Raw genomic sequence first — 12,727 nt, 5'->3', positions numbered from 1 at the left:
CGTGCATGACGCATGATAGAAAACAGAACATGGGTCAATATATCGTTTTTTTATTTTTTATTCTGTGCTATAATGTGCAGCTGAGTGAACAACACAGGTTTATTGTGGTGTGTGGTGTGTGTCGTATAATGTGGGCTTTTGCTGCTTGCACACTAACTCTTTTGAGGAGACAGTGGATTTCAAAATTTGTTTTCCTGATTCCACACGCTATGTGAGAACACACTGAAGGCTCACTCTTGCTCGTATCCAAGGTAAATCATCAACACTATCATCCCTTACAAGTGTTTTATTTAACTAAACTACCCGAGTTCACATGACAGCGTTCACATTATGATTTTGTCATGTGGACTCGGTGTGCACTGGGGTACCGAAGCCAAGACTACCTGGGGGAAGTGGTCTCTGTTCGGTTGCACTCGATCCGTGAAAAGGGTTTTGAAAGGGGCACCTCACTGACTCTCTCTTTTTAATGTGTGTTGTAAGATGAGCAAAATACTGTAAAATACTGCAAGCCTCTGAAAAATTACACAGGTCACAGTTCACATTCGATGTTGCGTTAAGCAATTTTGAGGAGGCTTGAAGACATTGACTATGTTAGCAGGTTAAATGCTTCTTCAGAGACAGATATGCAATCCTTATAGATGCATGGGAGTGGACAGTGACTTGCCTGATGGCAGTGTTTAAGCTTGTAGTGTGTGATTAAGGCACGCTGGTTGGGCGAGGAAAATCTGCAAATCTTACAACACCACCTCATCGATTTCTGCTTCTACTCTGCTTTCACTATACTGATCCTGCAAATAAAAAAGTAAAACTCCATCCAAGTACACATATACATGTTACATTCAGAAATATTCACTGAACATAGGGCTGCACAACTATTCAAATATCTAATTGCGATTACGGATGCCACGATAACGTAATTGTTCAAACAAGAACACAGCACAATAATGTTACGTTCAAACCAGGGCTCTGAACCGGTTCAAGGAACGAAAACGAAAACCGGAAACGAACGAAATTTTAAGAGGAACAAAAACGAAAACGAAATCAAAATCAATTTGAATCGTTCTGAACAGAAACATTAATTTGAAATGGCCATTAACCGGTTAATAACGTTATTTTATCGTTCTTTTAATATTTTAATTTGGCAGTGACCAATCATGAATTGAGTAGTACAGCATGTGACGTTGACGGATCAAGCGTGAGTGAAATGCCTGCGCACCACGCACCAGTTATCTATGAATCTACCGGTAATACAAGTCAGTATTAGCGCACATTTTCATGCCTCAAGTACGTTTTCTTTCCCCGCTGAGGTCTACAATGAAAGCGCAGGTATTGGAGGACATTCTTTTCGTACGTTTAAATAAGCAGTACGGACTTTAAGCTCAAATAGACTGATTTAGGCTAGTTTATGGATTCCGTTTAAGCCTATCCAAGTAGGTTAGTAGCATCTATCAAACATTTTTCCTATAGTCTTTCAGATTGCCAATACAGGACAGGTCAATGTTTTCTATATAGACGGTTGTTGCTTCGTATAAAATGGTATGTTATATTGCATTAATGATCGAGCTTTATTAGCTGACTGAATTTGATTATGTGATGCAAGGACGTGGTGCGCAGTGTTTGCTTTGAAATTAGCAGTTGACGGTGCATTAAAGGGTTAGTTCACCCAAAAATGAAAATTCTGTCATTAATTACTCACCCTCACGTCGTTCGAGACCCGTAAGACCTCCGTTCATATTCGGAACAAAAATGAAGATATTTTTGTTGAAAGCTGATGGCTGAGAAAGGCCTCCATTGGCATTCAGTACACTTATACTCCCAAGACGGATAAAAGGCACTCAAAACATCGTTACAAAGTCCATCTCACCACAGTGACTCTACAATAATCTTACGATGCGACGACAATAGTTTTTGTGCGCAAAAAAAATCAAAATAACACCTTTTTCCAACTTGTTACTGCCTTCCGTGTGTGCCTCCACGACGCATGCGCGAGAATATGACGCAGATCCGGCGTTCGGACAGATGACCCAGAAGTGATTTGTTTACAATCAGAGGAAGACGCGCGTATCTCAGATGTTGGATTCTACATTGATCGTGCTTTAGGTCTCGGCGTAGTGCTCAAAATGGGGTTAGAGTGTGCATTTCATGGAATCCCGAGCCCCGGCGCTACGTCATATTCTCGCGCATGCGTCGTGAAGGCACACGCGGAAGGCAATAACAAGCTGGATAAAGGTGTTATTTTGATTTTTTTTTGCGCACAAAAACTATTGTCGTCACATCGTAAGATTATTGTAGAGTCACTGTGGTGAGATGGACTTTGTAATGACATTTTAAGTGCCTTTTATCGGTCTTGGGAGTATAAGTGTACTGAATGCCAATGGAGGCCTAACTGAAGCCTATCTCAGCCATCAGCTTTCAACAAAAATATCTTCATTTGTGTTCCGAATATGAACGGAGGTCTTACGGGTCTCGAACGACATAAGGGTGAGTAATTAATGACAGAATTTTCATTTTTGGGTGAACTAACCCTTTAAAAGAGCAATGGTTATCCAGTTTATTTATTCTTTATTCATGCAATTTTTAAAACAAGTCGTGTTGAAAAAAAGTTATGTACAAAGAATGTTATCACTCTTCTGAAAAGAATTAGGCATAAGAGGGCCACTTTTGATTGTCTAACGCTCCATTAAAACAAGTCCGCTGTTTATGCTTTGTAATTAATGCATGTATTTCTGTTGTGGTTTTAAAAATGTTATGAAATAAATATTCAAGTTTAATTACCATGCGTATTATTATTATTGATTGAAAAATAAGTCTATTTATACATATTTGTATAGGCTAAATTAAAATAACGTTATTAACCGGTATTTTTTCAAATCAAACCGTTTTCGGAACAGTAATGTTTATTGAGGAACGCAAAAACGGAAACGCTATAATATCGATTCTGCTCGGAGTGAACCGATTGATATTTTTTTCCGTTTTTAAGCCCTGGTTCAAACTAAAGAAAACTAAGCTGAACACTCAAATGCAGGAAGGGATGGTTTTATTAACAAATAAACATAATCAAAAACAAAAACCCACAAGGGGAAAAACAAAACTAGAAACAAGAAAATAACACTTCAAAACAAACAACATACCAAAACAGGTCACGGAGAGGGAGTGGCTAACAGGGAAGGGAGACGTTAAACAACGTATTTAAAGGGGAAGAAATCAGGAGGGAATAGGTGGGAGAAATCAAACACTAATCAGATAACAAGGGGGAGGGATCAGACAAAAGACACAAGCACATTGCCCAAAATAACAACACACATGGGGAAACAGACAGTTCGGGACAACAGAGCGGCCCACAGGGTTTGGGAGGCCAGGGCGACCCCCAGTGTTCCAACGTCCAGGGCGACCCGCAGAGTTCAGACGGCCAGGGCGGCCCGCAGAGCAGGGTGCCAGGGCGTAGCGGGCAGAGCAGGGTGCCTGGGTGGCATGGCGAGAGCAAGACGTCTCGGCGGCGTGCGCAGGGTGCCAGGATGGCGTGGTCAGATCAAGGCGCCTGGGTGGCGCGTCTGGAATGGTCGGGACCACCGGACTCGGGAAAACCGGAGCAGCAACCACCGGAGCAGTCACGGATAGCACCTTCCTACTCCTCCTCAACTTAGAGACCACTGGAACAGGGACCACCGGAACAGGATCCACCGGAACTGGGACCACCGGAGCAAGGATCACCAGAGCTGGGTCCACCGGAACCCGATCCACCGGAACTGGGACCACCGGAGCAAGGATCACCGGAGCTGGGTCCACCGGAGCAAGGATCACCAGAGCTGGGTCCACCGGAACCCGATCCACCGGAACTGGGACCACCGGAGCAGGGACCACCGGAGCAAGGATCACCGGAGCTGGGTCCACCGGAGCCTGATCCACCGGAACTGGGACCACCGGTGCAAGGATCACCGGAGCTGGGTCCACCGGTACCCGATCCACCGGAACTGGGACCACCGGAGCAGGGACCACCGGAGCTGGGTCCACCGGAACCCGATCCACCGGAACTGGGACCGCTGGAACAGGGACCACCGGAGCAGGGACCACCGGAGCAGTCGTGGAGGGAGCCTTTCGCCTCCTCCTCCGTTTCGGAACTGGGTCCACCGGAGCAGGGACCACCGGAACTGGGTCCACCAGAGCAGGGACCACCGGAACTGGGACCACTGGAGCAGGGACCACCGGAGCAGTCGTGGAGGGAGCCTTTCGCCTCCTACTCCTCCATTTCGGAACTGTGTCCACCGGAACAGGGACCACCGGAACTGGGTCCACCGGAACTGGGTCCACCGGAACTGGGACTGTGGCGAGCAGCGAGGCTGAGGGACCGTGAGAGCGGGACGAGGCCGCGGTCATTATTATGATGATGACCGCGGCCTCGTCCCGCTCTCACGGTCCCTCAGCCTCGCTGCTCGCCACAGGGACCACTGGGGCAGGGACCACCGGAGCAGGGACCACCAGAGCAGTCGTGTAGGGAGCCTTTCGCCTCCTCTGTTTCTGAACAGGGACCACCGGAACTGGATCCATCAGAACAGGAACCACCAGAGCTGTCATCATTTCCTTGGCCGCTTGCTCCTGCTCACGAGCGAGACCCTCCACCATCGCCTCAAACGTTTCCCCATCATACATGCTCCTAAACGGCCAGTCCATGGGCCCGTCGATTGCATAAAACAAAAGGTCCTTAAGAGGGCCTTCATTTAGCTTCAATCCCTCCGCCGCAATAAGGAACTTCCTCAAATCGGTCCCTTGTAGGCAGAGGGATGCTAAGATCTGAAACCTCAAGATGCGCTCGTAGTGGGGGCATAAGACAGTGGGAGCGGGTAGATGGGACGAAATCCTCTTCCGCTGAGTCTTCGACATGGTCAGTAACTCATCCCGTAACGTTGTTACGTTCAAGCTAAAGAAAACTAAGGTGAAGACTCAAATTCAAAAAGGGATGGTTTTATTAACAAATAAAAATAATCAAAAACAAAAACCCACAAGGGGAAAAACATAACAAAACTAGAAAATAACACTTCAAAACAAACAACATACCAAAACAGGTCACAGAGAGGGAGCGGATCACGGGGAAGGGAGACGTTAAAGGTCCCATGGCATGATATGTATTGACTACTGCAATGCGCTTCTGGCTGGACTCCCCTCTTGTGCGATCCAAACACTTCGAATGATCCAGAATGCAGCAGCACGTCTGGTCTTCAACGAGCCCAAAAGGACCCACGTCACACCACTCTTCATCTCTCTGCACTGGCTACCACTCGCTGCTCGCATCAAATTTAAGGCGCTGACGCTTGCCTACAGAGCCACCACGTGCTCAGCTCCTGCATACTTTGACTCGATTCTACAAATCTACACCCCCACCAGAAGCCTTCGTTCAGCTAAGGAACGAAGGCTTGTGGTACCTTCACAGAGAGGCAAAAAATCCCTTTCCAGAACATTTTCATTCAACGTTCCCAGCTGGTGGAACGATCTGCCCACCGCCATCCGAAATGCTGATTCATTGACAACATTCAAAAGTCAACTAAAAACTCATCTCTTCCATGAGCACTTAACCTCTTAAAAAAAAAAAAAAAAAAACTTTCCTTTCCTCTTTTCCTCCTCTTTCCCTCCCTACTCTAGCCTGTGCTACACTGAGAAATGTACACGGACTCAGTATTTCAGGCACTTGTTGCGCCCAGAAGAGCTGATCTTGAATTTTCCTGTTATGACCTTGAAGGAATTGAAAATAATCAAAGATATTTGAAATCCAACAAAGAAATTTGCTTTACTGTTGTCAACCCCCATTTCATTATCAGAAGGGCCTTCGGGAAGACAATAGAGAGGCCTGTGGGCCACATGGGGTGCCACACCTTTAGAGTGGGGGAAGTTTGGTCTGATTGGTCAGTTTGAATGTCATGTTCGAGTTTAGTCTGATTGGTCATTTTGAAAGAATACATTTGGTTTCAGTCACATGGTCAAGGAATAGATAAAAGAGGATTGGAACTGTGGCTCTTTCTCTCTGGCTCTCTTTTTCTCTGGCTCTCTTACTCTCTGGCTCTTGAGGTCATTGGGGCTTCTCTTGTTCTCTCTCTCTCTCCCCCACTCTCTCTCACCCCTCTCTCTCTCTCTCTCTCTCTCTCTCTCTCTATCCTTCAGGTAACATTTTATTCATGCTGTGTACGATTAATGGTATAAGTTTATCATCTCATACATCCATTTTGAAACTATTTTAAGTGTAACCATAACCAGATTTTGTCATTAAATCCTTTCTATTACGAATACTGTGCTAGATAGTTTTGATTTAGTATTAACTTTGAAGTGCTCCCTATTGCAATACAATATAGTCACATTATAGCAACGCTCTCCCACATATTTTGCTATTATGACTGCATTTATCTCCGTCGTTGGTATAAGTTGCAGTGGGTGGAAATAGACGAGAAATGTACAGTTTTCTTCCATCTTTCTGTTAACTTTTCTTTAGTCTTCTGGCAACCCTGCAGATTGAACCATCTGCAGGAGTCCACTCTTACAACCTCATAACAGGAACGGTTACCTCCCTTTCCTCTGCCCAGAGAATTTGGCACGACCATGCAAGCGCTATATTTGTGAACCACTGAATGCTGGTAGTTTCTCAGTGTTTGGATGTACAAATGAAAACAGAAGTCTTTTTTCAGTTCCTTCTGATCTGTGATCAGTGATTTCTGATGTGTAGCTAATTATTCAAGTTCACAGAGAACTTTATTATTCGTGCTGCGGCTTCTCTCTCTCCCGACAGAACGGTGTTTTCTATCTAGTGAGTCAGTGTTTTTTTCTGTCCTCGTCGCGTCTATCTGTTCTAAAATGTGCATACAGTCTGAGTTTCTGCTCAACATCGGCAGAGCCACATCTTTAGAGATAAACCTCACGCATGCCGAAGCCAGGGGCGTAGCCAGAACGTTTTTTCAGGGGTGGCCAGGTAAGACCGAGTGATTTTATTGGGGTGGCCAAATTCTTTGTACTACTGACTATGACTTGCTGTACCAAAGCAAATTCTACAGAAATTATAGATCACAAACAAACAAAAATAATTTAAAATTGTCAATTTATTTACAATGTCATACAAAATAAGGAAAATATGTATGCTGATAATTTTAGGGAAAAAAAGACAAAAACCTTAAAGTCTGCAAAAATAAATAAATAATAATAAATAAAAATTATTTCACACATGAACAAAGTGTCTTTCCCTACTTTGTCTGTATTCTCAAACGTGTTATCTTATTGTCCTTTGCTAACCAAAAAATTGCCCTAAGAAAACAGATATCAAGTAACATTACAAAAATAGAAACAACATAGAAGTTTGTAAAAAAGAAAAGAAACTATAGCTTTGCAATGGCCAATCAAGTTAGAAGTTAGTGTTGAAGTTAGAATCCACGCACCGCTGGAGTTTTTGTCCAGTGCCGAGTTCTGCACATGTGCTAATACTCTCTAAGTGTAGACATATTTCAGCTTCACTGATTAATATAACAGAACTTTGTGAGATCACGTTCATTGAATGAGTGACAGCTTTTAGTGATTATAAAGGGAGCGCTCTTTGCATGCTGTCTAGGCGATAAAAAGATTATTAACAGGCCTATGACATATTCAGAATTTGAATAATACTTTTGTTTTCTATTCTTGAAAATATTTTTGTATCGAAATCAGGCTAATATAAACGTCAGAAAAACATGATTCCTGGGTGCATTTCAATATCCATGGATCTCTGGATATTTGTTAAGTTGTAAGGAACACTATATCAAGTCCAAACCTTTAGGTTAAACTGATAAGGTTTTTTTTTTTTTTTTTTTTTACTTGTGTTTCCCCTATTAAAATCCAATCATGCAGCAGATCTTCTGTCGCTCAGTCCCGGCTAAGGGGGCGTGTTCCGGCGGGAAAGTGTCGGCGATGCATACATTTGTTTCTGCTAAGGAAACATTCGCATTACCTCAACTTTAACTAACTTTCCCAAAAAGGCAGGAAAAACTTAGGTAAATTAAAAAAAAATTAAAAAAAGGTAAATAACATTGTCTTTCCTAACCTGATCATCACCGTATCCTCTTGGGTTGCTCACTCGTGCTGAACTTGAAATATTGCCGCTCGCTTCTACTGGAGGTCTGTGCACAAACCAGTGCCAAACCGCTTCACCAGAAACCCCGCCCTGCAGCTTATTTCATTGGTTAAGGTTACAGTGACGGGTAGGTTTAGGGATCAGTGTTTGGTCAGTACTGTGATTGACATCAATACAATCATTAATCATCGAGCTGTTCAAAGTAGCGCAAACTGTTTGTGTCAGAGCGGCGAAGTAAAAGTCACCTCTTTGTCATTGGCTAGCCAGCCTATCCCCACAATAAACTGGATTACATTCGATTACTGCTGTTGTGTCTTTGTTTGCGCTGTGTACTCAATGCGCTTCACTGACGCTTTTCATATGATAGGAAAATATCTAAAAATAATGCTATAATCAACACTTACTCGTAACTCGTTCATCTCCTGTAATGGTACATTACATGTTACAAAGTTGGTAGAATAATGATGAAGACGGGCTCGGCGTGACTGAGACTCTTGTTTATTCAGAACTCTCAGATACAAACACAATAAACTCGCGCTGACAGCGCTCTCACAACTCAGTAGTTACAATAAATAACTTTGTTAGCAATCGCTCTGTCTCTGGTCCGTGATGTCTGGTTCGCGAACGAATCTTTCTTTTGAACCGGTTCTTTTTAGTGAACCGGTCGAACCAGTTCACCAAATCGGACTGAATCGTTCTAAACGGTTCGCGTCTCGAGTCAGCGCTGATCCATAATTTACTAAAGTTACTAACTTTCTGACATGAGTGACAGCCCCCTCCGACTAGAAATAAACTAATAACATGAATTATATGCTAGTAACTACAACAGTTCACTGAACTGAGATGTGCTGAGAGAACTGATGAGAAGTGAACTCCGGTCCATCCGTCTCTCTGGCAGCAGGCTCGTGCCTGGTAGACCTCGTTAAACCACGCCCCCTCCGCTACAAGATCTGATACTCATTTCAAATGCAAAGATGACAGCCAATCACAACAGTGGGTGTTTTTACTGAAGTCTCGCAGCAGACACGCCCCTTGATACAGGGAATTCAGCCACAGGGCAAACATCAGTATAGAAAAAAGTGCCTTTTATTTCTAAATTATGACATTTTATGATGTAAAAATCATACTAACAATATAAGTACACCTCAGGAAACATTATAAAATAATAGAAACATGCCATGCCATGGGACCTTAAAACAACATACCGACAAGGACTGTGAACACAAGGGAACTATTTAAAGGGGAAGAAATCAGGAGGGAACAGGTGGGAGAAATCAAACACTAATCAGATAACAAGGGGGAGGGATCAGACAAAGACATGAGCACATTGCCCAAAATAACAACACACCACATGTGCTCCACAAGACAGGACAGGCATGTGACAAATAGGAAATACCAGTGACGTAAGTGTACCGAAATAAAAAGTCTCTCACCTGTCAGGCGTTATACTGCGCTAGTAGCACATACTCTTTAATTGCACCCTGTGTATCATTTCACTACATATAAAGCACAAAATAAACTATGAGCATGCAACGTCGATACGTTGTAAATTAGAAAGTCACAAAATAAAAGTAAAATACCACGTTTCTACTAGTACGTCATGTTAGCTGAGAAAGATTTGCATGCAGGTATGATGTTCATTTTATTAATCAGGAGCAGTTTCCGTGTTGTATTAACAGTTTTTGTTAGTATTGTGTATTTACCATGGTAAGTGTTGTTTCCATAACCCAAAAATGACAATTTATGTTCACTTTGTCTTATTTTGTATATAGCCTGATATTATCATTATCATTATATTACAATTTTTGTCATAATCGTGCAGCCCTAATACATCTTACTTACCAAATACAATTATGAGGCAAAATAATAATACAACTTTTTATTTCTATTTCTGGTGATGCATTAAATGTTATACTAATGATGTTGCTGTCAATATAAAATTGAGCAGTGCTGTAAATATAGCTTTTATTATGTGAAAATGTTTTATATAAATAACGTAATCCTGAAATTGATGATTCTTCAGGGCTTCACAGGTAACACAATTATAGCTTAATCATGTGATAATGAACTACAAAAAGTTGACATTATATTAATACAAAATCATGACAAGTTAACTATATAGGGCAACAGAAGACGCACCGCTTGCATGTGCTCAAAAAAACGCATGGTATGTCATTTGAAAAAAATAACAACTGGGAGTTTAACATAAGTAACGTAAATCAACCATTTTAATTCTTAATGGTAAACACAAATATGGACTGGCGGCGGTGCTTCAGATATTAACGTTACTGGTCATTCTGTGTTTCTAACAAAAATGAGATCCGATTAAGAACGCGCTAAAAAGTAACTTAAATGTACACTTTTTTTAATCTATTTACCAACATTAACTTATACTAGTCAAAGACTTCTCTTTCTGCTCAAGTCTCGACAGCAGCTCGGTGTCTAACACACTGTATAGCTAGCAAAAATGTGCATGCTTAATTTTTACATGAAATAAGCCTAATTTTACATGAAAGAAAGAACAAATCAGGGTATACTTACTATAAAAATCCTTCTGTAGTCGTCAAATAAGATCTCCTTTGTCTTTTTTTCTCGCATCAGCAACTCGTGTTGTGATCTTGTCTTCTCATGCAGAAAATGGCGATGGCGCGTCTGGTTCAAATGCGTTAAAATAGTATGTCGTCATGACGTAGAGTTTCTGGCACATGCGCATGAGGCAGAAAATTGAAAGAACCTATGTTTTGTTTTTATATGAACGCGTTGTTTTAAGTTTTCCATTTACCTTCAGGTTGAGGTTGTTATAACTCATCCTATTGTGTAGTGAGACACTGCAAGTTGACAGGACATGATTTCACTTGTCCACCTGATCAAAACTCAGAATCACTTTTTACAGTGTAGGCTCAATGATTCTCACATGAGTTTGAAGCAAACACTCTAGGCAACAACATTTATATTTACATTTACATTTATGCATTTAGCAGACGCTTTTATCCAAAGCGACTTACAACTTGGGGGTACAATAAGCGATTGGTTGTGAAGAGTCGAGTGAGCGCAACAAGTGCCTGAAATACTTAGTCCGTGTACATTTCTCAGTGTAGCACAGGCTAGATTAGGGAGGGAAAGAGGAGGAGAAAGAGGAAAGGAAAGTTTTTTTTTTTTTTAAGAGGTTAAGTGCTCACGGAAGAGATGAGTTTTTAGTTGACTTTTGAATGTTGTCAATGAATCAGCATTTTGGATGGCGGTGGGCAGATCGTTCCACCAGCTGGGAACGTTGAGAGAAAATGATCTGGAAAGGGATTTTTTGCCTCTCTGTGAAGGTACCACAAGCCTTCGCTCCTTAGCTGAACGAAGGCTTCTGGCGGGGGTGTGGAGTCGTAGAATCGAGTCAAAGTATGCAGGAGCTGAGCACGTGGTGGCTCTGTAGGCAAGCGTCAGCGCCTTAAACTTGATGCGAGCAGCAAGTGGCAGCCAGTGCAGAGAGATGAAGAGTGGTGAAACGTGGGTCCTTTTGGGCTCGTTGAAGACCAGACGTGCCGCTGCATTCTGGATCATTCGAAGTGTTTGGATCGCACAAGAGGGGAGTCCAGCCAGAAGCGCATTGCAGTAGTCAAGTCTAGAAATAACCAGGGCCTGGACAAGAAGCTGTGTTGCGTGTTCTGTTAGGAACGGTCTGATCTTTCTGATATTGTAGAGCGCAAACCTGCATGAGCGAGCGGTCTTAGCAATGTGATCTCTGAAGGACAACTGGTCATCAAATGTAACTCCAAGATTTCTGACTGATTTTGAAGGGGAGATCAGGGATGTACCTAGCTGGATGGTGAAGCCATGTTGCATAGTGGGACTGGCGGGGATGATGATGAACTCAGTTTTTGCCAGGTTGAGCTGTAGGTGATTTTTACTCATCCATGCAGAGATGTCAGCCAGACAGCTGGAGATTCGTGCAGCTACTGTGGGGTCGTCTGGTTGGAATGAAAGGTAGAGCTGAGTGTCATCAGCATAGCAGTGATATGAGAAGCCATGTGCCTGTATGATGGGACCTAATGAAGTAGTATAAATGGAGAAAAGGAGAGGTCCAAGCACTGAGCCCTGAGGAACCCCCGTGGTCAGTTGATGCGCTTGGGATTCCTCTCCTCTCCAGGCAACCTTGAAGGACCTACCTGTGAGATAAGATTCAAACCAAAGGAGCGGAGTCCCTGTGATGCCCAGTGATGAGAGGGTGGACAGAAGAATCTGATGATTTACCGTGTCAAAGGCAGCAGATAGATCAAGGAGGACGAGGACTGATGATTTGGACTCAGCTTTAGCTATCCGCAGGGCTTCGGTGACCGACAGTAGTGCAGTCTCTGTGGAGTGGCCCCTTTTGAAACTGGATTGGTTAGAGTCCAGCTGGTTATTCTGTGAGAGGAAGGATGAAACCTGATTGAAAACAACTCGTTCAAGAGTTTTTGCTATGAAAGGCAGGAGAGAGACGGGTCTGTAGTTATCTATGAGAGATGCGTCTAAAGTGGGTTTCTTAAGCAGTGGAGTTACCCGCGTTGGTCTGCACTTAAACGCGCAGATGATAGGCCGTGAATGGCTTTAAATCAATACCAATTTATGCCTGGATCTAGGCAACTTAAGTGCAAAGCTCTCTCGGTAATAACAACGTCA

The sequence above is a fragment of the Gobio gobio genome (genome assembly GCF_949357685.1).
Source record: "Gobio gobio genome assembly, chromosome: 1".
NCBI classification, from domain to species: Eukaryota; Metazoa; Chordata; class Actinopteri; order Cypriniformes; family Gobionidae; genus Gobio; species Gobio gobio.
The sequence above is the reverse complement of the archived record's forward strand: the minus strand, read 5'-3'. Positions refer to the sequence as shown.